The sequence below is a fragment of the Notamacropus eugenii genome, chromosome 2 (assembly GCF_028372415.1).
Source record: "Notamacropus eugenii isolate mMacEug1 chromosome 2, mMacEug1.pri_v2, whole genome shotgun sequence".
NCBI classification, from domain to species: domain Eukaryota; kingdom Metazoa; phylum Chordata; class Mammalia; order Diprotodontia; family Macropodidae; genus Notamacropus; species Notamacropus eugenii.
The window spans coordinates 18,007,396-18,034,524 of record NC_092873.1 but is presented as its reverse complement, the minus strand read 5'-3'; the positions used below and the strand labels follow the sequence as shown (position 1 = coordinate 18,034,524).

Genomic DNA, 27,129 nt, shown 5'->3' with positions numbered 1-27,129 from the left:
GTCCCACCTTCAGGAGGACCTTACAAATGTGAAGCCAAAGTCTTCTCTCAGAGACTTTTTTCCAGACCCCAGCAATGTGCAAGATGACTTTGTGTCTCATACTTGGGTGCTGAGTGAACTTCATTTTTAATCAATTGATAGCATCCAGAGTATCAAAATATTTCAAGCATTATATGCAATGGGGATAAGCTAGATGCATTTCCAATAAGACCAGGGGTGAAACAAGGATGTCCATTATCACCACTGTTATTCAATATGGTACTAGAAATTTTAGCTATAGCAATAAGGGCAGAAAAAGAAATAGAAGGAATTAGAATAGGCAAAGAAGAAACTAAGTTATCACTCTTTGCAGATGATATGATGATATACTTAGAAAATACCAGAGAATCAAGTAAAAAAACTACTTGAAATAATAAACAAATTTGGCAAAGTGGCAGGTTACAAAATAAACCCACACAAATCTGCATTTCTATATATTACTAACAAAGCCCAACAGCAAGAGATAGAAAGAGAATTCCCATTTAAAGCTATGAGACACTATAAAATATTTGGGTGTCTACCTGCCAAAATATACTTAGAGGCTATATGAACGCAATTACAAAACACTTTTCACACAAATCAAGTCAGATCTAAGTAAATGGGAAAACATCAGTTGCTCATGGGTAGGCTGAGCTAATATAATAAAAATGACAGTTCTACCTAAATTAATTTACTTATTCAGTGTGATACCAATCAAACTACCAGAAAAATATTTCATAGAACTAGAAAAAAATAATATCAAAATTCATCTGGAGGAACAAAAAGTCCAGAATATCAAGGGAATTAATGAAAAGAAATGCTAAGGAAGGTGGCCTAGCCCTACCAAATCTCAAATTATATTGTAAAGCAGCAGTCATCAAAACCACTTGGTACTGGCTAAGAAAGAGAGGGGTACACCAGTGGAATAAGTTAGATACTCAAGACACCATAGTCAAGGAATGTGTGTGTGTGTGTGTGTGTTTGCCCTTTATTGTCAAAGAAGACTATGACATCAGAGAAATAATGACATGACTTACACTTGACTTTGTTTTGAGTGAGGGAGGGCTGTGCAGGTCACCAGCCTCACTTCTCCTCCAGAGCCATGTGAATCCAGTGACCAGATATTCATCAGGATGACTGGAAATGACCCAGGATGAGGCAATTGGGGTTAAGTGACTTGCCCAAGGTCACACAGCTAGTGAAGTGTCAAGTGTCTGAGGTAAGATTTGAACTCAGGTCCTCCTGACTCCTGCACTGGTGCTCTATCCACTGCACCACCTAGCTGCCCAGTCTATGAATATAGCAATCTACTGTTTGATAAACTCAAGGACCCCAACTTCTGGGTTAAGAACTCACTGTTTGACAAAACCTGCTGAGAAAACTGGATAACAGTGTGGCAGAAACTGGGCATAGACCAATGCCTGACACCTTACATAAGTATAAAGTCCAAATGGATACATGATCTAGGTATAAAGACTGATACTAAAAAATTAAAGTTATCCATTGTTATATGAAAAAATTCTCTAAATCACTATTGATTAGAGAGATGCAAATCAAAACACTCTGAAGTACCACATCACACCTATTAGATTGGCTAACATGAAAAAACAGGAAGATGATAAATATTGGAGAAGATGTAGGAGAGTTGGAACACCTAATTCATTGTTGGTGAAGCTGTGAGCTGATCCAACCATTCTGGAGAGCAATTTGGAACTATGCCCAAAGAGCTACAAAAATGTGCATACCCTTTCACCTAGCAATATTGCTTCTAGGACTGTATCCCAAAGAGATCATAGAAATGGGAAGAGTCCCACATGTACAAAAAGCTCTCTTTGTGGTGGCCAAGAACTGGAAATCAAGGTGATGCCCATCAATTGGGGAATGGCTGAACAGGTTGTGGTATATGAATGTAATGGAATACTATTGTGCTATAAGAAATGATGAACAGGAAGACTTCAGCGAGGCCTGGAAGGACTTATATGATCTGATGCTAAGTGAAAGGAGCAGAACCAGGAGAACTTTGTACACAGTAACAACCACAGTGTGCGAGGAATTTTTCTGGTAGACTTAGCCCTTCACAACAATGCAAGGACCTAAAACATTCCCAAAGGACTCTTGAGGCAAAATGCCTTCCACATCCAGAAAAAGACCATGGAATTGGAACACAGAATGAAGCAAAATATTTTCCCTTGTTTTGGTTTGGTTTTTCTCATGGTTTCTCTCATTCATTTTAATTCTTCTATGCAACATGACTAAGGTGAAAATGTATTTAGTGAGAATGTGTGTGTGGAACCCATATAAGATTGCACTCCATCTTGGGGAGAGAGGGAGGAAGGAAGGGGAGAAAATCTAAGATTTATGGAAGTGATTGTAGAAAATTGAAAACAAATAAATTAATTTTTTTAAAAAGAACTTAAACCAAATCCAATTACTCCTAACATTTCAATTATTAGTCACAAATCTAATTTAGAAGATTTTTATATCAAAATTTGGGGAAACAAAGGACAACAAAAGAAACTAATATATTTATAATATTATACACAGTAAAATAAATTAATATACCTATAGGAAATGTAAATAAAATTAGTAATGAAGAGTTCACTGTACATAATCCTTTTAACAGCAATGAATCCAAATAATATCAATAAAAAATAAGATTGCATGTGTAGGACCCATATAAATTTATACACCATCTCAGAGAGGAAGAGGAAAGCAGGGGGAAAAAATCTAAAACTTATGGAAGTGATTCTAGAAAACTGAAAACAAATAAATTAATAACAATTTTTAAAAACTTATAATAATACAGGTCATTCCCCAACTGATAAATGGTCAAAGGATATGAACAGGTAGTTTTCAGATGAAAAAATTAAAACTGCCTATAGTCGTATGAAAAAATGTTCTAAATCACTTATGGTTAGAGAAATGCAAATTAAAATAACTCTGAAGTATCACCACACACCTATAAGATTGGCCAATGTGACAGAAAAGGAAAATGATAAATCTTGGAGAATATGTGGGAAAATTAGAACACTAATACATTTCAGAGAGCAGTTTGAAACTATTCCCAAAGGGCCATAAAACTGCACGTATTCTTTGATACCAGGTCCGTATCCCAAAGAGATAATAAAAATAAGAAAAGGAGCCACATGCACATGAATATATCATCTCTTTTTGTGATGGCAAAGCACTAGAAATTGAGAGGATGCCTTCAAGTGGGGAATGGCTGAACAGCTTGTGGTATATGAATGTAATGTGCTGTAAGAAATGATGAGCAGGATGATTTCAGAAAAACCTGGGTATGCATAGTTTTATGGCCCTTTGGGCATAATTCCAATTTGCTCTCCAGAGTGACAATTGGCTCTTTCCCCAAACTTCTCAAATGCTCACCGAATCTCAGATTTGGCAGAGACATCAGCAGCCACCTTGTGTCAAGACCTGATCCTTGAAAAGATTTTGCATCTCTAACCTACCCTACAGGTGAACATTCCCCCTTTATTCTTTCATGATCAAATATAGTCAGAGCACAGCCTAGGTTTCCACCTAATCCAATGGTATGATTTAATTCTATCCAATTTCTAATTTACTAGGCTCACTCCATTTACCAGGAACTTCGCTTTACTGGACCCAAAAAAGAATACTTCTTCTCACACCAGGAAGAGCACAGTCACAGAGTGGCACTGATAGGGCGAAGTGGAGCATTCAGACCTGTTTGTGTTATCACATAAAGGCCATCTCCCACCATTGTCTGCTTCGTCTATAATCACTGCCTTCACTGGGCCCCATAAATCCCATAGGACTGAGCACAACTAGGGGCAATGTTATGTCCTGCATGGCCAGGATTCCCTGATTACATGTTGAGATTTTTGGTGCTCAATTTAATTGAATTCAATAAGCATTCATAACGACTTAACTCTGTGGTGCCAGGCATTGGCACAGATGATGCCGGGAATGCAGAAACAACATGAAACACTGGGGCCTGGTACATTTTTAGTTCAGTTGAGTTGGCCTCCTTGAGGAAGCAGACCTTCTACTTTCCCCATGCATTCACCAGGTCAGCTATCTCTCTTTCCTCTTACATCTCATCACTGTATCCAAACTTACAGACATGCCAGAAACTTCATCCCATCTCTTCACCTTAGTTAACATTAACCTTATAATTGAAAGTTCAGGTTACACCTCTAAAATATTAAGAAAGTGAGGGAGCCCAATTCTTTTTTATGCCATGCCAAAAGGTCATCAAATGCTTCAATCATTCAAATCACTCAATGACTCCTTGAGCTCTTCACATGGGACAGATTCCAGCCATCCCACTCTCCACTTCATTCAGTTGTGCTTATCCATCTCCTTCAACAAAATCTCACTGAGGGATCTATATAATGCATTGGAGACCACCTGCAGATCTCTTGATATTCACGGGGTTCCAGGATAGCCCTTAGGCTTTCCACCTGTCATCATTTGGCCTGACTACAAAACAGTTCACCCAACAGAATTTTAAATTACAAAGTCCAAGAGCTGAACAAAGCCTCAGCTGCTGTCTAGTAGAGCTTGGCATAGATCAACAGTGTCCCCTTCCACCATTGCTAACATGTGGTCATACAGTCTGCTTTGAATATCTTCAAGGAAGAGGAACTCACCATCTCCTGAGGTAGCCTTGGCCACTTTGTCAGTCTTGTGTCATTACCATCCCATTCTGACAACCATTGTTCTTTGTTTTAGCGTATACCTCAAAGAAGGTGAATAACTGAATGGATGAGTGAATGAAAAAGCACATTCTAAATGGTTACTAAGTACCAAGCGCTGTTGTAAGTGCGGGAAAAGAGAACAGAAAAAGGAAGACATTTCTCACTCTCAAAGAGCCCACACTCCAATTAGGAGAGTGTATTCAGCTGGAGAGCAGATGCAATGAAAGGACTAGAAGTCTTAAGGGTAGATGACAAGTGCCAGTGGTTCTTTGGGTTCTTTCTTAAGTCAGATAACAGTGCCAATGACCTCAGAGACATAGAGTTAGGGAAGATGGTAAGGCCTGAAGTTAACCTCACAAAGTTTCAGTTTCCCCTTCTGTACTGTGAGGGGTTATACCTGATGGCTCCAATGGTTCCTCTCAGCTTTAAATATTTTATTCTATGATATTATGGTCTCAGGAGGCAAAAGCAATGCAGATGATAAAGCCTGGTGATCTTCAACCTCAATTAAAGGAGTAGAGTTGCCTTATGTTCAATAAAGCTCACTTGTGGCTCTGAAAGTTGCATTTTGATTCATCGTACTTAAAAGGAAAACCAGCTTTTGTATCATAGAGGGAATGTATTTGTGTAAAAAAGAAAGATAATACAGGGAAGCATTAGAAAATTGAAGTGAACTGATGCAAGGTGAAATAAGCAGATATGGAACAATTCACATGACAATAGCAAAGTCAAAGAAAACAACTTAAACACCAATAATGACAAAGCTCAGCCCCAGAGAAGAAATGAACGAGTACACCTCTCTCATCTTTGCTGAGGATGTGACTGTGTGTCTATATTACCCAGTCTAGCTGTTGATTAGTTTTTTTTAATTGCTCTCCTCCTCACCTTTCTCTTTCTTCTTCAATATATCACATGCCTGTTGGAGTTGGGATAGATTTGGAAATGAAAGTGATGTAGAGACCAAAGTTAGGAATAACTTTTGGCAGGTTGGACATCAGAAGGTCTGATCTGGTATCAAGCCATTTAGATCACCCCTGCAGTGGTCACAATCAAGCCCCACACCATGAAGAATCTCACTTCTGACATCAGAAATGTCAACCAGAAGAAGCCCACCTGTCCAGAAGAGACCAAAGTGAGTTGAAAGCAGAAAAGTTTTATTAGGAGTAAAATCAGACACTAATTCTGAGGCATCCTGGTATAAGTACAAAGGATTCCACAGTGTAGGAGAGGTAGGGACACTTTATTCTTGAAAACCACAAAGAAGGAGATTCAGGGAAGGATTAGGTTAAAAACTGGACCATCGGGGGCGGAGCCAAGATGGCGGAGTAGAAAGACGCACATACACATAGCTCCGAACCCACAACCCACAGAACGGCTAGAGGGGACCAACCCACGGTGAATTCTGCATCCAGAGGCCACGGAATATTGGAGCGAGGGAGATTTCTGTTCCGGAGAGACCTGCAAACCTCTCGCGGCGGGTCCTTCGCGCTGTGGACTGGGCGCCGGGACTGGGAGCTGAGTGCAGCCCTGCAGCGGCCGCGACACCGTGAGGAAAAGATCCGAACGGGCTACGGGGACGAGATATCCTGCGGCCATGAGGGTCCCTCCACCCACAGAGGGACCTGTAAACCTCTCGCGGAGGGTCCGTCGGACACGGAGCCCAGCCCGGACCTGTGGCGGCCACGGCTCTGAGAGGTACAGATCCAAGCAGGCTTTAGGGACAGGATTTCCAGCAGCGGCACAAGCCCCTCCACCCACAGGTGAGGGTCGGTGAGAGAGTCTCTTTGGGGGGTCGAGAGGGGAGTGGGGTGCCCCCATGGCTCGGGCCCCCCGGGAGATAGAAGCTGAGAGGTGGCTGCAGACAGGGGCTCCCCAAGCGGGCGGGAGCCTGGATCCATTGTGGAAGGTCTGTGCATAAACCCCCTGAGGGAACTGGGCCTGAGAGGCGGCCCTGCCCCGACCTGACCATCTGAACTTAATTCTCACACGGAATAGCAGCCCTGCCCCCGCCAAAAGCCCTAAGGTGGGAAGCAGCATTTGAATCTCAGTCCCCAAATGCTGGCTGGGAGGACCAGGAGGCAGGTGGGTGTGAGGAGAATATTCAGAGGTCAAGCCACTGGCTGGGGAGAATGCCCAGAAAAGGGAAAAGAAATAAAACTATTGAAGGGTACTTTCTCGGAGAAAAGACACCTCCTCCCTTCCTTTCTGATGAGGAAGAACAATGCTTACCATCAGGCAAAGACACAGAAATCAAGGATTCTGTGTCCCAGCCCACCCAATGGGCTCAGGCCATGGAAGAACTCAAAAAGAATTTTGAAAATCAAGTTAGAGAGGTGGAGGAAAAACTGGGAAGAGAAATGAGAGGGATGAAAGAGAAGCATGAAAATCAGATCAGCTCCCTGCTAAAGGAGAACCAAAAAAATGTTGAAGAAATTAACACCTTGAAAACTAGCCTAACTCAATTGGCAAAAGAGGTTCAAAAGGCCAATGAGGAGAAGAATGCTTTCAAAAGCAGAATTAGCCAAATGGAAAAGGAGATTCAAAAGCTCACTGAAGAAAATAGATCTTTCAAAACTGGAATGGTACAGATGGACGCTAAGGGCTTTATGAGAAAGACAGATATCACAGAACATAGTGTGCAGATTCGAAAAATGGAAGATAATGTGAAATATCTTATTGGAAAAACAACTGACCTGGAAAATAGAATCAGGAGAGACAATGTAAAAATTCTGGGACTACCTGAAAACCATGATCAAAAGAAGAGCCTAGACATCATCTTCCATGAAATTATCAAGGAAAACTGCCCTGAGATTCTAGAACCAGAGGGCAAAATAAATATTCAAGGAATCCGCAGAACACCGCATGAAAGAGATCCAAAAAGAGAAACTCCTAGGAACATTGTGGCCAAATTCCAGAACTCCCAGATGAAAGAGAAAATATTGCAAGCAGCTAGAAAGAAACAATTCAAGTATTGTGGAAATACAATCAGGATAACACAAGATCTAGCACCCTCTACATTAAGGGATCGAAGGGAATGGAATAGGATATTCCAGAAGTCAAAGGAACTAGGACTAAAACCAAGAATCACCTACCCAGCAAAATTGAGTATAATACTTCAGGAGAAAAAATGGTCTTTCAGTGAAATAGAGGATTTTCAAATTTTCTTGATGAAAAGACCAGAGCTGAAAAGAAAATTTGACTTTCTAACACAAGAATGAAGAGAACCATGAAAAGGTGAACAGCAAAGAGAAGTCATAAGGGACTTACTAAAGTTGAACTGTTTACATTCCTACATGGAAAGACAATATTTGTAACTCTTGAAACATCTCAGTATCTGGGTACTGGGTGGGAGTACACACACACACACACATGCACACACGCACACATACATAGAGACAGAGTGCACAGAGTGAATTGAAGAGGATGGGATCATATCTTAAAAAAAAAATGAAATCAAGCAGTGAGAGAGAAATATTGGGAGGAGAAAGGGAGAAGTTGAATGGGGCAAATTATCTCTCATATAAGAGGCAAGCAAAAGACTTATTAGTGGAGGGATAAAGAGGGGAGGCAAGAGAAAAACATGAGGTCTACTCTCATCACATTCCACTAAAGGAAAGAATAAAATGCACACTCATTTTGATAGGAAAACCTATCTCATAATACAGGAAAGTGGGGGACAGGGGCACAAGCAGGGTGGGGGGGAGGATGGAGGGGAGGGCATGGGGAGGAGAATGCAATCCGAGGTCGACATTCATGGGGAGGGAAAGGATCATAAGAGAATAGAAGTAATGGGGGTCAGGATAGGATGGAGGGAAATATAATTAGTCCTATACAACACAACTAGTATGGAAATCATTTGCAAAACTACACAGATTTGGCCTATATTGAATTGCTTGCCTTCCAAAGGGAAGGGGTGGGGAGGGAGGGAGCTAAAGAAGTTGGAACTCAAAGTGCTAGGATCAAAAGTAATGTTCTTACCACTGGGAAATAAGAAATACAGGGTAAGGAGTCAAGAAAGCTATCTGGCCCTACAGGACAAAAGAGAAGACGGAGACAAGGGCAGGGAGGAAGGATAGAGGAGAGAGCAGATTGGTCACAGGGGCAATTAGAATGCTTGGGTTTGGGGGGGGGAGGGGATAAGAGGGGAGAAAATTTGTAACCCAAAATTTTGTGAAAATAAATGTTAAAAGTTAAAAAAAAACAAAAAAAACCCCCAAAAACTGGACCATCTTTCCCAAGAACAAGTGAGATACAGAAGAAGGATGTTTTGCAGAAATAGCTGACCACAAAACTTGGCCAATTTGAGATGCACAGCTCAGCAAGGTGAGTTAGTGAATACCAGCAAAGGCTTCTGGGAGTGAGCAAGACATTGGCTCACTGAAGGATCTGATTGGCCTGATTGAACAGGTTTAGTCTGTGCTCTGCCTGGTAAGATAACTCATACAAAACAGATAAAATAATCTTGGGAGTACTCTCGTAGTAGTGGGTGAGATCACAAAGGGTTACACTGCACTCCACAGTCAAGGGGAAAATTGTATTTCTCCTCATTGTTTATTATTCTCTTTTAAAAGTATGATGCTTAAGAATTAAGACTTTATTTCATAGATTGAATTTCTGGAAGCTCTACCAGGCCACCTTATTCCATCCTCTCAGCAACCAGAAAGTGCACTTTCAATCCAAAAATGGTAGCTCTCACTTCAGAACAAGTTAAAATAATGAAAATACATCCAGACCTTGGAGTCCCTAAGAAATATGGTTGAAGGCCCACAAGAGAGCATTAGACTGTGCTCTCAGCTTCTGGCTTTTCATGGATAAGCAAGGCTGGTCTCTCCTCTACATCTTGACTGGCATTTCCTTTCAGAGACTCTGCCCTCTTCACCCTGGTTAAGGAGAAACACAGAAATAAAGCAACTATGCTCTTCCAGAGCAAAAGCAGAGCTTGTTCAAACTGGAACAAAAGACTCTAAAATATAGTGGAAAGGACAATTTCTTCTGCACAGAAATCTGAGCTGAGGATGATGTCTTAAAATAAATCTGGGTGAGTCCATACAACCACTTTACATAGAAGTTATTCAGCTCCTATTATGTGCAAGGCACTATGAGTATCAAAATAAAAATTACCAGAGCCTCTGGCTTCAAGAAGCTGACCTTCTATCTAGGATGGCAGTGGAAGGTGTGGGAAAAAGATGTACACAGAGAAAGTTGAGATCATGTCTTTGCAAAGTCCTGTCCTTTTAAGGTACTGCCTTCTCCTGTGGAGGAGGTTTTTGTTAAATGCCTGCTTCAATGGTTCACTTGTCTGAAGATGAGATCTAGGGGATTCTGAGACTGTAGTGTTCGTGGCAAACTGTGTGTACTAGAATGCTACAGACACTAAAGTGGTTCTATGATAAGGAACACATGTAAATTTAACTGGCCATAGACAGAAGATGAGGATATAACTATTAATCTTTAGTTAAAGGAAGTTCCTTTCCAGATAGTGCCCAGTGTTTGAACCCAGAAAGAGAAAATAGGGAGAAAGGACAGATTGCAGGAATGAATTATCTAAATTTGAGGTTGAAAGTGATGGTTAGTTGACAGGCCTAGAGGCCTAAGGGCTACCCGAGTCCTACCTTACCTGTCGCAGGTCTTCGGCTGGCCCAACCAGATAAACGTATGAGAGAAGAGACTTTCCAGAGTCGAACAAGGGTTAGGCTTTATTCAGGGTCTTGGTTACATGTGCAGGGGGAATTTTTCCTGAGGAGAGAGGAATCTCCCAAGGAGGCAAAGATCTTACAGTAAGAGAATGGAAGAGGAAGTGGAAGTGGGAGAGGGGAGAGGGAAGAGAGAAGAGAGGAGAGAGGGAAGAGGGGCCTTCTGTCCTCTAAGGGCCCCTCAGTGCTAAGAGCGCCTTCAGGCTTTCCTGACCCTACTTAAGCTCTCCTGCTGCATAGTTTGCACCTGAATACTGTGCCTGTTAGACAACAATAGGTGTGCTCAGACCCCGGGCCAATCTCGAGGGTGGGGATGCTCTCTCCCAGCACGTTCCCACGGGAAGAGGCGGAAATGCACGAGATAGCCTGGTCTCACACCTCAATTCCCTGCTGTTCCCTGGGGGGCCTCATGAGAACTCTAAGGTTTAGAAGTCCTCACCTTTACCTGCCCGAGACTGTCCACATGGAACTGAGCTTACACCCCCAACAGTTAGTAGAGTGGCCCTTGTGGAGTATATACAAGCAAGCGGAGGGACAGCTTCACAGCAGAGAATGGGAGAAGTGGCAGAGCAGATCAACTAGGTTAGCTGAGATAGGGAAATAGCGAAGGGTCAGTCAGTCATAGCCTAGACCGACCGAGTGGCTGCTGCACAGAGGCTACCTCCATGAAGGGATTTCTATGCACAGATCTCAGGACAAGGAAAAAGTACGATGGTTTATTACACTTGGATTACCCCCAGGATGTGAGGTTTCTTCTAAAAATACTCCTCCTTGGCAGCTGTCTTTAAGTGTGTGTCTGCTCTCCCCCACAGAAAATGAGTGCATGGGTGTGAGAATGTGACCCAGGTTCACATGTGGATGATGATCTTCTAATAATCCCTGCATGTGTTTCCAGTATAATTATAATATATATAAATAAAATTTCCTATATAATTATAATTCTTGTATTTGTTTTAATATGAGAGTAATTGTAATGTTCTTGTTATGTCTTTTACTGTGAAGTGAATGACTAAGTCTCTGGTCTACAGAACTCACCGGTGTATTTAGCTGGTTATATAAATAAAAGTGCATCTCAAGGGCTGAAGTTCTGAATAAGAGGAGGGTCTTCTTCCACCATGAGATTAACAATAGGACCTGGAGATAATGTGAGTACAAGTGAGTATGAGTAATCCTTCTCAGGGAAGTTGGCAAGAAGAGAACAGCTCAACGTGAGCGTCCACACAAACCCTACCCTCCTGCCAAGGGAGTAAATGGATGTCCATATCAGCCATGAAGGTGAAAATCTCACCCTAATCAGTTCATTTCTGAAGTGTTAGGCTCAGTTCTTGATATCCTCTTTTGAGAAGGATATTGATGCACATCCAGAGGACAGTAACTGCATGGACACTGAACCATGAATTTAGAGCCAAAAAGAATCACAGAAGATTCTGGACCCAGCCTGTCCTTTACAAAGATGAAGAAACTAAGGACCAGGGAGGTAAAGTGATTTGCCTAATGGCCTTCACACGTTTAAATGGCAAAGGCCAGATCTGAAGGCAGGTTGTTCTGTCTCTGGGCCCAGTGTTCTGTCCACTCCATCAGCAGCTGCCTCTTGCTAAAGGAAACAGGACGTGTATCTTCAAATATTTGAAAGGTTGAATCATGGAAGAGGGATTAGCACTGTCTATTGGTCCCCACAGGGCAGATCAGGAGCAAAGTGTGAAAACTGCAAAGAGGCAAATTCTGAAAAACCTTCCTAGCTCCTGGAGCTGATCCAAAGGGCAATGGGCCTTTGTGTGAGGAATCAGTTCCTCCTGACTGGAGGTCTGCAGACAAAGTCTGCATGGCCACTCTTTTGGGGAGGTTGTAGGGTGGATTCTTGGGAGTGATAATATTTAATATAAATTCTGGACTTTAATAAGGCCAGAGTTTGAATTAAGAAGAGCCTGGACCTAATAGTCTCCCTTGCTATCTTAAGTAAGCTCAGAGAATGCTTTTTGGTGTCAGCAAGCAAATGGGACTTCCTTACCAGACCCTTCCCCTGGCATTTTAGTGATAAGGAAAAAAACCCACAGATGTCCTGGGTTGTAATATCAACTTTGTCAACTCCATTAAGATACCCTTTCTTGTGTCTACAACTTCAGGGGCCTCTTTATGACAGGATACCTATCATCAGAGTGGTGGGATTTTCTCTTTATCTTATGTCACAGAGACATGCCACAGAAAGGAGATTCACACAGCTTGGGATCATAAAACTCAATGGACACTACTTTGTTAATTGTCTTTTCTTCCTAAATTTATGATTTGTTCAACTAAGAGAGTTCCTTTCTCGTGGTAAAATATATATAAGCCAGAAGATTTCTGTACTGGATAGTCAGAATATTTTTCTGACTTCAAAATGCATTATGTTATTGTTTTCTTTAATAGGGAATTGTTTAATTAATTAATTAAATCATGAAATGTATGCATTTAGCCTGTTGCCTTTTCTTTAACCAAGTTTTCAGGTCAACAGGAGTAAAAGTGAAAAGTGGTTAGTGGGTATGAGTAGTGGAAATATAGGAGTGAAAATGATGGTGGGTGTTACCTCTTGGGAAAGGCAATTTTAGATGGGTAGAAAAGCACCAAATTGAAATGATTATTGAGCCAAGACCATTAAAGAAAGAAGAGGAGGCAAGAAGCGTGAGGGACTGGCAGGAGAGGGAAGTTTTATTGTACTACAAGTCCTGGTGAGGATGAAAATCAGGTTAGGAGAACATCGGAAATAGCAGATGGAGGAGAACAATAGGTAGAATCAGAGTGGAAGTGCAGAGGTCAAAATCCTGTAGGTGAAACAATTTGTGTGACTTTGAGGTCTAAGATGTGGCTGCTACTTCATGTAACACAGCAAAGCATTCCAGATCTCTTGTAATGTTACACTTTCACTGATTAGAGTCAGAAACTGACCTGTTTTCTGTCTCTTGGATGGTCTTCAGAAGTGGGAGGCCATGAGTCTCAATGAGGAAGTGTTGGGGTCCCCTAGACCATTTCAGGGATCCCTAAACCCTGACCCAAGGCTCTTGTCCAGCAAGAGGCCTTGATTTAGTGAGTAATGAAATGAGGCGGGAGACAAGGTGGTGAGAACTCCGTTTATTCCAGCTAGCTCACATGCATATATAGTCTTAATTAAGTGAACATTCCTAAGCCTATACATTGAACCTGTCAACTAACATTATTCCTTATATGGGTGTCTTCTCCACTGGACATCCAGAACTGGACAAAGAACTGCCACGTTGCCAACAAAGACAAGACCCTACCTCCTGAAATCCATCTAGTTCCACCCCTACTGACAAGCCCCTAGGTTATCTAGGCAGGCTCTCAGTGTGGCGTCCTGCGATGGACAGGGGTCAGCTCTAACTCTTCCCATTACAAGGAAGGAGGTAGTAATGACAGAAAGGATGGGCACTACTCCAAACAACAGGGGCTGCAGAATGGGGCTAGAGCTGTCAATGATGAAGACAAGGGAAGTCAACAGGGCACCAACACGTCCTCCAAAATTCCCAATATTCATTCCCCTCTGCCTGCAAGTGAACAAAATTGGAAGAAAAGTTAGAAAGGAAGGAACCTGAGGGCAGGACTCCTCTGATTTTTCTGCTGCCTCCCTCACTCCTAGCTCAGTGTCTGTCCCATAACAGGGTGGGAGTTGAATGGATAGATTTCCATAATTACCTTGATAAGTGTGCTTATGATATGAGGGGGGCAGCCAGTCATTCACCCCAGAGCCACAAGATACAGTTTGAGCTTTGGCCTTAATAAATTCAAACTAATGAGCTATATATTGTTCTATCAATATCCAGAGGACCTTTGAGGCACCTTACTGCCTCTTGTCCTGTTCTGGATTGTTTGACTCAAAGTAATCTCTTGGCTTAATTTTATCCCTTATGAGCTTTTTGACCTTGTCCTTTTCACAGAGTTCTTGGGCCTAAAGTGCTTTGGACTCTCCATACCATCTGCTCACACGTACACATACACACATACTTTCATATATACATAAAGACATGTACACATATAATTACATAAGTATACAAAGATCTGATAAAAACACAACAGAAGGTAATTTTCTTTAGTTTTTCTTTGACAATTCACTAAAGAATATGTACAGTCAGAACTACCCTGGAGCCCTTACATTCTTTTGTATTTCTTAATCACTGCAGTAGTGACAAGAAATACGTTGAATTGAATTGAACATACATTTGCTCTTTTACTAACAGGAAGGAGAGGCGAACTTCCCTAGAACATCCACACAGGAGGAGCTCAAAGGAGACTGTAATATCATCATTACAACACCCCCCTACCAATGGGAGTCAAAACTGGAGTGCTAATGCAGACTTCCTCATGGTAGTCACAAGGCCTGTGATTCTTGGTTCCCATTTCTCAGGAAATATTAAGCCTACCTAGCTTCCCATCCTCAACCTAATTCTCTCAACCCAGGCCCATGAACTTGTTCTCTAGGCTCAAAAAATCTGGAATGAGGCATTGTACAAACTAATAACCTTAAGGTCTGCCTTCTATCTCAATGTTGTACAAAACGTTATTTTCTGAGATTTATCCAGATGTTTTTATGGTTAAATGATTTTCACACCTCCCAAGACCTTTTGGCCACACTCACTATAGAAACCCTTGTGTTCCTGGGCAACCTACAGACGCCTCTGCATGTTTTCCTGAATATAGCACAGAAAGGTTATTATGCTCTTGTAAACAAAACATGTCACAAAATCATAAATCTACAGTTTGAAGAGTCCTAAAGCCATCTAGTCCATTAATCTTCTCATTGCACAGAACAGCAAACTGTGTCTTAGAGAAGTCATTGGCCCAATGTCACAAATGTAATCAACATCAAAGGAAAGCAGGATTTGAACTCAGCTCCTCTCCTTCGAGCACCAGAATTTTTACCACTGTATCTTGTTGTCTATAGCACTCTCACAAATGAGAAAGACAACTTGGTTTTGGGATACCGTGTGCTTCTCTTTTTACCATGGTGATCGGGGAGGTATTAAACTAATGAGAGAAGGTAAGACAGTGGAGAGAAGTGTTTGGTGGAATAATGAATTAGGCAGCAACTGTCTTTGAAAAGACAGTTGGCTGCACTGGGGAGTGAGTTAATAAGGTCTAGAGGAAGTGGATCCAGTGGATATTGAGAAATCACAAAACTTGTGAATACCTGGATGACACTGCTAGTAAAGAGGATGAAAGATCAGCACCTTGGACAGCAGGCTAGAAGGATTTGCTACTTCCTAATTATCCTTTACTTTTCTCTCTCTGTGTCTTTTTTTCTTCCTCTGCCCCTCGATATCCCAATATGTCCTCTCCCACAATATGATATTTAAAACATATTCTCTTCATTGTTCCTCAAAAAATTTGTACTTCTCCATCTAACATCTCCATTATGTAGTGGTGAAAATAAGATGAATTGCTGACCTAACAAAAACCTGTACAAAAACCAGCTAATGACTAGCAAGATAATAAACCTCCAATGCCAGAAGAACATGCTTTCTAGTAATCCAGTTCACCACAGACATACATCCTTCAGACTGATTCAAAAGCTTTTTTCGTTCTGTCAATCAATTCATTATTATTCTGTAGTCAAATAAGGCAAAAGAATTGGGTATGAGAGATCTTTATGGAAGCATTTGATGTCGTCATTATACATCCATCTTTGAATATTCACCTTTGATGAAAAGTCAATAGAATGAAAGTTCCTTTAGGACAAGATAGTTTTATTTTTGGTTTTATGTCCTCAGTGTCAAGGACACTGTCTGGCTGGTAGAAGTCAATTAGTAAAGAACAGCCCAATTGAATTGAGTTAAATATATGTGACCTGGTACATCTACACCTGCCTTAATTCTTGACAAGAATTTTTACCATCATTGACCATTGATGTTCTGGCCATATTTTCCTTAAATTTCCTTAAATTTTCACCTGATTTCAGTTGGGTAGAGTTCCGTTGTACAGAGCTGAAGACATAAAAACAAAGCACCTGACATTCCTTTTTCAAACACATTGAGCATCAACCTGAGGGCAGCCATATCTGAGGACAAACATTGGGGAAATCAGCAGTTTATTTCACCTTAGCAGGTGATTGTGACTCTCTGATCTTCATTTGGCACCTCATTCATTTGCATCCAGGACAGGGAGTTTTCTAAGCTATGGCAAGTTACTATCAATTCATTTATTATTGAGATTTTATTTTAATTTTATTTCCTGCTCAGTTTAAAAACTAGTGCATCCCTCAGTGATCACTGCACATTTATTTACCAAAATAACTCCCTTCCTGGACACTCTTTAAAGACTTGCAGCCATTCCCTCTGTGTTAGAGGACTAGAGGCAGACCTTTCTTAGGCATTCTCCTCCTTCAGCTGCATAATAGAGCAGGGAGAAGAATGGTAGGAGTAGGCACAGTACACAGAATCAAACCTGTGATTGTTGAACCATGGCAGAGTAGTATCCACTTCCTTTGCTTACATCTCTCATTTTTACATACAATTCACTGCCAAGTATAACACTCCTCCCTCCTCTAAGCAGCAAAGCATTTATTTGAACAAAAAACAAAAAGAATGAGATAAAATCAGTTCAGTGAGTGCAGCCAAATTGTCCACTGAGGTGGATCACTCATGCAGTGCTCTACACCCATAGGCCCTGCCTTTTCAGGAAGGGAGAAATATGGCTCTTTTCTTCTCTTTATCTTTTTTAAATTTATTTTTTAATTTTACAATTTATAACAGATAAACAATTCAAATTTTTGGTCGGGTGATACTTCTTTTTAAAGCATTTACAATATGGACCACAAAAGAATTTTTTTTAAAACATTAACCAACTGAGACACAAATAATATTTATGTCTGCTGACTTCACAAGCTCTTGATCTAATTGTCTCCACAGTATTACTAAGAATTAAAGGACCCTAACTTCTTGTTGTTGGCCTAAAGTCCTATGCCTAATAGCTTAATTTTAGACTTAACCTCCAATGTTCCCCTACAAATAATCTATAATTGAATAGATTTGGTATTAAGCTTACAAACCTTTTGACTATAGGAAATTGCCACCAAGAGTAGGGACACTGCAGAGTAGGGACAATTGCAGAGTAGGGACAATATCTCCTCAACTTCATGTCAATTCCAGGCAGGATTAGATTGTCCACTTGCATTCAGTCAGGTTTAAAGTCTGCCAGGTGTCAGTGGGGAAATTGAGTCAGGAGAATCCTACCTCAGCCCAGGCTGAACAGCTGTTCTCCCACCCTTCCCTTTTGAGATCACCTATGCAGTTCATACCAGCATTTCACCAGCTTACTGGCATCATGGATTGGAGGCTCAGATCGCCTTTCTTGCTATCCATACCTGGAGTTAGACTCAGAAGAACAGTCACTTAATAGTCCTATAGCATCTAAAAATGGCAAGTTCCAATAACCAGGTTTCAAATATGATTATAATTTCACTTTGGCTAAGGAACATCTTTTGAGGCAAGTCTTAAGTGGCTTACATGCTTTTTTATACATGTTCTAGTTCCTGCTTAAATAGCAGTCATAAAATCAAATTTACCATTAAAACCTTAACTTTTCCATCAATGCCAAATTTTACCTGAAGTTACCTTCCTCTAGGAAATTTAGTCTAAAATTCTTTCCCCCAAACTAAAGATGTCATTGATTTATTCTCAGTTATTAATTCAGTCAATTGTTTTAACACTAATTGCTTTTACCTCACTTTGTAACATGTCCAATTTTTCTCCCCATCACTCCCCTACCCCTGCTTCCTAACACCTTGCATTCTGATTACTCCTTCCCTCAATATACCCTCCTTTCTATCATACCCTACCCTTCCCTTATCCCCATGTTCTCTCTTTTCTTGTAGGGCAAGATAAATTTCTATACCCCATTCCCTGTATTTCTTATTTCCCCATTATATGCAATAAAAATTCTCAACATTCGTTGCTAATACTTTGAATTCCAACTTCTCTCCCTCCCCCCCAGCCCCACTGAGAAGGGAAGCAATTCAATACAGACTAAATATGTGTTGTTTCGCAAAAGACTTCCATAATAATCATGTTGTGTAATACTAATTATATTGCCCTTGGTCCGACTCTATCCCCCTTATTTTTCCCCCCACAATTGACCTTGTCTCTTCTAGAAAGTGTTTATTTCTAGTGACTCCCTTTTCCCATTTGCCCTCTCTTCCAACATTCCTCTCACCCCACTTGTCACCTCCTCTCCTACTTTTCTGTGGTGTGATATAAATTTTCATATCAAATTTAGTGAGCATGTTATTCCCTCCTTCAGCCACATGTGGAGAGAGTAGCTTCATTTTCCCCCTCTCCCCTTCTCCCTTTTCTCCTCCATTGAATAAGATTTTTCTTACCTCTTTTATGAGTTATAGCCTGACCATTCCATTTCTCCCTTTCTCTTCCCAGTATTTTTCTCCTTCACTCCTTAATTTTTATTTTATTTTATTTTATTTTTGTGTGGATATTATCTCTTCTGATATAACACACCCTGTACTCTCTATCTATATAAGTGTGTGTGTGTGTATACAATCTCTCCATCTACCCAAATACCGAGAAAACATTCAAGAGTTAAAAATATTTTCTTTCCATGTAGTAACATAAACAGTTCAACTTTAGAGAGTTTTTTATGATTTTGATTTCCTGTTTACCTTTTCATGTTTCTCTTGATTCTTGTCTTGGGAAGTCAAATTTTTCTATACAGATCAGATCTTTTCCTCAATATGAATGATTGAAAGTTGTCTATATAATTGAATGACCGTGTATTCCCTTGAAGTATTATGCTGGGTAGGTGATTCTTGGTTTCAATCCCAGTTCCTTTGATCTCTGAAATATCTCATTCCAAGCCCTTCTATCCCTTAATGTTGCAGCTGCCAGATCCTGTGTTATCCTGATTGTATTTCCATAGTACTCAAATGGAAAATTTCATTTTTCATTTCTGTTTCATGAAATGCTTCTTTTGCATTAAAAAGAAACTATTCTTATTTGGGGACTAATTCAAATAATAATCCCAGCATCCCAAGCAACTCCTGCATCTCATTTTCTCAATTTATGAGTCCCAATCTTTCATATCCTCTTAGATTAGGGATGATAGAATTCTCAGGACCTAAGTTGCAGAGTGAGTGTATATGATTCTTGGGGAGTTATGTTGATACTCTGAATGCCATCCATTGATTAAAAATGAAGTTCACTCACCATGCAAACATGAGACACAAAGTCTTCTTGCACATTGCTGAGGTCTGGAAAAGGTCTCTGAGAGAAGACTTTGACTTCACAGTTGTAAGGTCCTCCTAAATGTGGGACATGACCTCCTGTTTGGGAGAGAGGGCAGAGGAAGGAGGAGTCAGCTTAAATTCTTGGGTTCAAGATTCTTGATGAGAGGGGAATAAAGGGACCATTTTTTATATCTTCCTGACAGGGATATGACTATAGTAGGGAACCATGCTAATAGAATGCCAAGCCCAGTACAAGACTACCAGCAAAGTGAAGCTATACATTATGCATTAACCTATCCTATTATCTGACCATCTCATAATATCATTGGCTCTGCTTCTGTGTGCAATGAGACAAAGGGACATGAATCCAGAGCTGAAAGAGAACAGTGAGACTATCTATTGCAATCCTCTTATCGTATACAGGTGCAAACTGAGGTAACTGGACTGACTAATGTCACGGAGGTGGTGAGTGTCAGAGGGGAGGTTTTAGCCCAAGTCCTCTGAATCCAGACCCTGACTGCCTGGTACTGAAACAGAGAAAGACACACGAACAGACAAGGATCTACCCTTCCACGTAAGGAACATTTTTGTCCTTTGCAGAACTATCACTGAGGACAGGAGCTCTTATGTTATATGGCATCCCTTTCAAGAAAATTCACCTGGAAATTTCTCCCAAGAATTTAGTCCATTTACCTCTTGGTATCCCAAGCTTCTTCTATATTCATCTCCCATCCCACCTCCTAGAGGAGATCTTATGTAAAAGCTCCAGTGATAAAATGCTATTCTTAGAGTAAGGAGATCATGTGTTTAGATGCAGCTTCAGACTTTTATTAGCTATGTGACTGTGGACAATTCACTTTCCCTGTTTGTCTCAGTTGTCAAATGTGCAAAATGATATAAAGAAGGAAAGAGCAAACCACCCCGTTATCTTTGCCAAGAAAACCCCACAGCGGGTCACAAAAAGGTATAAGAAGTGATGAACAGGAAGACTTCAGAGAGGCCTGGAAAGACTTACATGAATTGATACTGAGTGAAAGGAGAAGAACCAGGAGAACTTTGTCCACAGCAACAACCACAGTGTGTGAGAACTTTTTCTGGTAGACTTAGTCCTTCATAGCAATGCAAGGACCTAAAAAATTCCCAATGGACCTTTGAGGGAAAATGTTTTCCACATTCAGAGAAAGAACTACGGAATTGGATCACAGAGTGAAGTAGACCATTTTCTTTTGTTTTATATTTTGTTTTGTTTTATGGTTTCTCCCATTCATTTTAATTCTTCTATTCAATATGACTATGGTGAAATTGTATTTAATAAGAATGAATGTGTAGAACCTATATAAGATTGCAAGCTGTCTCGTGGAGGGGGAAGAATCCAAGATATATGGAGGTGATTATAAAACACTGAAAATAAATAAAATAATTATTGAAAAAAAGAAAACCCCACAATGGGTCACAAAGAGTCAGACATGACTGAAAAACAATGAATTAAATCCAATTATTTTCCAATATTTTTGCATATGCTTTTCTGAGTACTTGTTCATTCTGATGAAGAATATGTAAATTCTCTTATTGCCAGGATAATTTGCTTTTGGATGTTTTACCCCCAGTGCCTAGAACAGTGAATGACACAAAGTAGACCCTTAAGAAATGCTTGTTGACATGAAAGTAAGGACGGTAAGGACTCCCCCTATTTGAAAAAAGGTGCCAGGAGATCTGAGAAATAGTTTGATCCAAATAAGGATCAGACAAGCATATTACCACATATAGAACATATACTTCCAAGACATGTAGGGCCTCAAAAAGACAGGTCCCACCATTTGGAAAAACCAAGGTTAGGATGGGGCAATTCATCTAACTAACACTGGAGGAGCAGTCACAGCAGCAACTGTCTCCAGAGCCCACTGATAACCCCTTCTTCCCTGCAATGACACTCCCTCTCACTCCACTGCACTCACCTCATCCTTAGATTCTCAACTCAACAAGAAGTTCAGCAAAGACCAAACTCCAGAGGAACTTCTTGAGCACCTCAGGAATGGGAGAAAATGACACATAGCAACAAAAAGCTGTGTTTCTCCACTCCTGCATGTGATCTCTAAGCTCAAGCCCATTCTTTCCTGGACTCAGTAGGTACACAGAGTGTGTTATAGTGAGAGCAGCAGGACACCTTGAGAGGTAGATTTGTTGCTCTTCAGTTGCTTCACTCCTGTCTGATTTTTTATGACCCCATTTAGAGTGCTCTTGGCAAAGATAATACAGGAGTGGTAAGTCATTTTCTTTTCCAGTTCATTTTGCAGAACAGGAAACTGAGGTAAACAGGATTCAGTGACTTGCCCAGGGTTCAAGTGGACGAAAGAGCTTGTTACCAGATTTCTACTCAGGTAGACCTAAGTCCAACCCTGGTGTTCTATCCACTGCTCTACCTAGATGTTCTTAATGCTTGTTATTATGTCACGATAGCGTGTGTGTGTATGTGTGCCTGTGTCTGTGTGTATGTGCATGTGTCTGTGTGTGCACACGCATGTGTGTGTGCATGTGTGTGTGAATGTGTGTGTGTTTATGAAAGCTTCTGACAGAGACAATGACTCGACAGTTAATCTTTGAGGAAAGCCCAGCACTAGAAACTCAAGTCAATAACAATGAAATATTTCCCAAGAGAAAACAGTCACTAAATGTTTAACAAACACAAATCATTAAGCAATGAGCATGCAAAGAAAGATTACAAGGAGGCCCTGCCTTCCAGCAGCTCACAGTCAAATGGAGAAAATGGGCAAATGACTAAATGGAAACAAACAACCTCTCAGGGGATGCATTGGTGATAATAGCCAGAGAGAAGACACAGGAATGAAGAGGGATCCTGAACACTTCTTATAGAAGGTGGAATTTGACCTGGGAAGTGTAGAAAGCCATGGTGGCCACAAGGTGGCGTTGAGGAGCAAGAGCACACCTGGCATTGGGGGATGGGCACTGAAAATGATTTTCATCAGGAGAGGGAGGGACTTGTGTGGGTCATGGTGGGATATAAATCATTGTGAGAACTTTGGTTATGAAGCACTTGAAATGTCATCAGAGGATTTCCTTTTGGATCCTAGGAGTGTTAGGAAGATGGAGACACTGAAGTTTATTGAGTAGGGGGTGAAAGAGGCAGACCTGGACTCTTGACAACTTAGTGGAGGATGGATAAGAATGGGGAGACTTAGGCAGGCAGAGAAAATGAGAGACTATGGCAATAGTATGAGTATAAAGTGATTAACAGCCTGCAACAAGTTGCTGGCAGTGCCAGAGGAAAGAAGGAACATATGCAAGAGACCCAGTGAAGGTTAAATTGATAGGCAGTGGCAATGTGCAATGAACCACTGGGTTGTGTTGTTGGTAAAGAGCGGGGTTAGGATTCAGGAAGACTCAAATTCCTGAGATTAAATCCGCCTCAGACACTTACTAACTGTGTTATCTTGGGCAAGTCACTAAACTCTGGCTTAATTTCCTCATCTGTAAAATGAACTGGAGAAGGAAATGGTGAACCACACCAGTCTCTTTGTCAATAATCCTCCAGATGGATTCACAAAGAGTCAGACGCCACTGAAACTGAAATGACGGTCAAGAGATTGGATAGGGGGATAGGACAGAATGAGGAGGATGACAATGAAGGTAGAAGTCTGGATGACTGTGAGGATTGTGTTTGTTCTTAGCAAAGTTCAGAAGAGAGGAGATTTTGGGGTATAAGGGAATGAGCTTAGTTTTAAGATGTTAAAATGAAGATGTAGATTGGAGGTCCATATCAAGATGGCTAATGGGCAGTTGGAGATGAGAGACTGGAGGTCACAGAAAGGCTGAGGATGAATAAATAAAACTAAGGATAATCAGCTTCTAGCTGGTAAGTAAACCAGGGGGAGCCAATTAGATTACTACAAAGTGAAAAGTATAGAGGGAGAAGAGAAGAAGACCCAGGAAAGAGACAAGTAGAATATCCATAGTAATCCAGGGTGATCTAGATGAAGATTAAGCCAAGGACACTGAGTAGGAGTGGTCAGGGAGATAGGAGAACTTGGAGACAGCAATTGTCCTGAAAACTTAGAAGGAAGAGATTATCAAGGAGAAGAGGTGGACTGACTGCAATCAAAGGCTGCAGAGGAGTCCAGAGGGATGAGGACTGAGAAAAGTCAGTTGAATTTGGACAGTAAGAGATTGCTGGTTCCTTTGGTGAGAGAAGTTTTGGCAGAATGATGAGATCAGAATTCAGGTGGTAGAGATTTAAAAAGAGAGGGAGAGGAGGGAAGTGGAGGCAATTAGTGGAGATGATTTTCCCAAAGAGTATGAGAGCAGAGACAGAAAGCATGAGGGCTTTTTGAAGAACAGAGAGACCAAGGCATGTGTGTCAGACAGGAGGGGAGGAGCCAGTAAACAGGGAGAATTTGAAGACAAATGAGAGACCAGCTCTACCAAAGGGGGCAAGGTACTGTCCAAAGGATAGTGGGCTTGCTTAAGCACATGGACTGGTCAGGCTTGGCAAGAGGAAGAGCCAGATCTCCATGTGAGACGGGTCCAACCCAACCTTTCATAATAATTCCACAGGCCTGAAGGAGATGGAACCAAGCTAGCTCCAGGAACTCAATTCATCATGGAAGTGGGAGTTGGGCTGAAGATTCCTCAGGATTAATATAGCCTGGGTGAAGTTAGCCTGTCTAGCCATGCTAATACATTTGCTTTCTCAGAAGGTTGCCTTAATCCTCCAGCAGCTTCTATCTTGGTTGCTAAAAAATCTGGTGCTAAGTTCAGAGCTCAGCTCTAAGAAGCAGCTCATTCCCCATGCCTCACACAATTTTTCTCTGTCCTTCCTAACTGGTTTCCATGCTAGCTGCATCCTCAACTTTCTTCTGTGAGGGGTGTGCATTTTACCTTCACAACCCATGTGCAATTACTTTTTGGAATAGATTGGGGAGAAATCCTTAAATTAACAACATCCTCTGAGACTATATGCCCAGGAACATGGTTGGGGATGCAGGGAGGATTTCCCTCAGTCATACTTTTGGAGTGAGCTTGCTCCCCTGTTCCTTCTGGCCATTTATCCATGCCACCTTCTGGAGGGACTTCACAGCCTCATGGAGTTTGTTGTGGATGATGAGCCAATGAGCAGAATCTGGGAGGGCCCTGATAGAATAAGGAGAGAGAGGAAAAGCCCTAAGGATGGGACCCAAACACCAAAAGGGGCCGCCTTGTCATTATGATTATAGTTATCAATGGGTCTATTCCAGAGCTAGATGCAGAATAGGGAAGTTACTGGGTTAATTCCCAGGCCACTTTCCTCCCCCATGGGATGTGTTCCCAAACCAAATAGGCTCAATAATCAGGAAGATGGTCCAGAGGGGGATCCATTTCCTGGTTGCACCTGAGGGCTCCTAATCCTGAGGTGACATTCCTTTGGGCTTGGAGAGATCTACTAACATTCCCACGATGGCTTTCTTGGAAAGCCTGGATGGCCCTAACACTGATGGGCCCACATAGTTTCATCCAGACTAGAAGTAAACTTGGCCCTGTTAACAGAACATGAAAGGCACCTTGTGGTCACCCAGGACATTCTGATTAATTAGTGAGTCATCCAATAAGCGTTTTAAAAGGCTGACTATGTGCTAGTTCCTGTGTCAGCCACTGGAAAGAATGCCACAATTGCAAACAGTCTCTACTCTGAAGGAGCTGGCATTCTATGAGGGGATATGACACGTGCACATAGATGGGTAGAGAGATAGGACCCAAAATACTTATGATGTATTGGGGTACTGGCAGGGGTAGAGAGGGAACCATCAAGAGGGGGCAGCAGCTGACAAGTGTCATGTAGAGGGTGGTACCTGCCCTGAGCTTTGAAGAAAAAAAGGCATTCTAAGAGTCAGACTTGAAAGGTTGTCCTGGGGATGTAGCAGCTGCAGGGCCTTAGGATCACTGTGGGTACTGATCAGTGACTCCCTATTGCCCTCTAGAGGTGGGACCCAGTGTGCCCAGAGAATCACAGAGTCCACATCAACTTTAACCAACTGTCCTCTGGTTCAGTTTCATCACCTGCAAAATGAGGATAATACTCGCATTTACTTCCCAGGCTTGTTGTGAAAGCCCATGAGATAAGATATGAAAAAGCTTTGGGAACCATAAAGTTCCATTTAAATTCCAGCCATTATTACTAAAAGCAATAGGGGAGAGTCAATTCAGTGGGAGGGGAGAGGGTGCTGGGCCTGGCCCAGGGCACAGGAAATAGCATTTCTAGATTCTTAGCTCTGGATGAAATCCACTTATTCTGACTGAAGGCCCTGGTGGAGCTGTCATGGCTCCAGACATGACCAGTACCTTTGGGGACTGATGCACCATGGGACATTACGCAGAAGAAACTTCTCTGTACAGGACAAGGTGAGGGAGGAGGAGAAGGACCTAGGAGGGCTTTGGAGCAGCTTTACCAAGCAGTCTTTCTCAGTGCCACATTGCCCCAGAAATGTCTATTTGCCTGTGCCTCAGTCTTTCCATTTTGAGTCTTTGATAGCCCTTAACCTAGGGCCTGTCACAAAGTTGGTTTGTAATAAATGCTACTTGAAAGACTGGCTGTTTGGATAATTTGCTTCCTGTCCTGTGCACGTACAGGGCAAAAAGAAAAGTGATTCCAAATGAGACTGAAGTGGAAAACTGCAGCCAGTGCCATTCTCCAACCAGGTAGGCCCATCCAGACAGGAGGATATATCCCAAAGAAAAGGCATACATATTACAAGTGCTCACAAAGATCCATCTCTCAGTAGGCATCCACTCTAAAGCTTAAAGGAAAAAGCAGATGAATAATTAGGCTTCATGTAATCAGAGAGAATGGAATGGCAGGATTGCCAAGAACTTGGATTCAAACTGCTTATAGCTCAAGAATTCAACAGTAAATAATTCAACAACCATTTGCTATGAAACCTACTATGTGCCTGGCTCTGTGCTGGGCAGCGGGGCATAGAGACAAAGACAGAACACATTCTGCCCTCCAGAAGCTGACACCACATCAGCTCAGTAGCACATCCACCAATGATTCCATTCAGCAGACAATTACTGAGCTACTGTGTGCCAGGAAGATGGGATCACTGGCCTCAGGGAATTTCATTTTCATTAACTCTTCTTAATAGTAATAATGAGACTCTTTAGAATTTCCATTGTGCTTTAAAGTGTACAAAGTACTTTAAGGTATTCTCTTCTTTCATCCACACAATAGCCCTGTGAGGTAGGGGTTATTCTTATCTCCATTTTACAAACGAGAACACTGAGACTGAGAGAGATTCAGTGACTTGCCCAGGATCACACAGCTAGTAAGTGTCTGAGGTTAGATGTGCACTAAGGTCATCCTGACCCCATCCCCAGTGCTGTAGTGTGACCTGGCTGCCTCTCCTTTAAAAATATTATTCATAACGTGAAATGAATCTCTGAGAAGGGAACAGGAAGGGATACTGAGGATATCTTTGATAATGTAAGAAACAAGCAGTATCAATGAGAACTCATTTTCAGTTACAGT

General features: G+C 41.5%; 1 long non-coding RNA gene across 2 annotated transcripts in view; it reads right to left on the bottom strand.

Moving 5' to 3' along the window:
* Nucleotides 1-13,477: 13,477 nt before the first annotated feature.
* LOC140524540 (uncharacterized) overlaps nucleotides 13,478-27,129 on the bottom strand; it is a 73,437-nt gene continuing 59,785 nt past the window's right edge. For both annotated transcript variants that reach the window (XR_011973753.1, XR_011973754.1), the window contains 2 exons: nucleotides 19,594-19,709; nucleotides 13,478-13,929 (listed from right to left, as the gene is read on the bottom strand). This is a non-coding gene — a long non-coding RNA (uncharacterized lncRNA). The remainder of the gene's footprint in view (nucleotides 13,930-19,593; nucleotides 19,710-27,129) is intronic.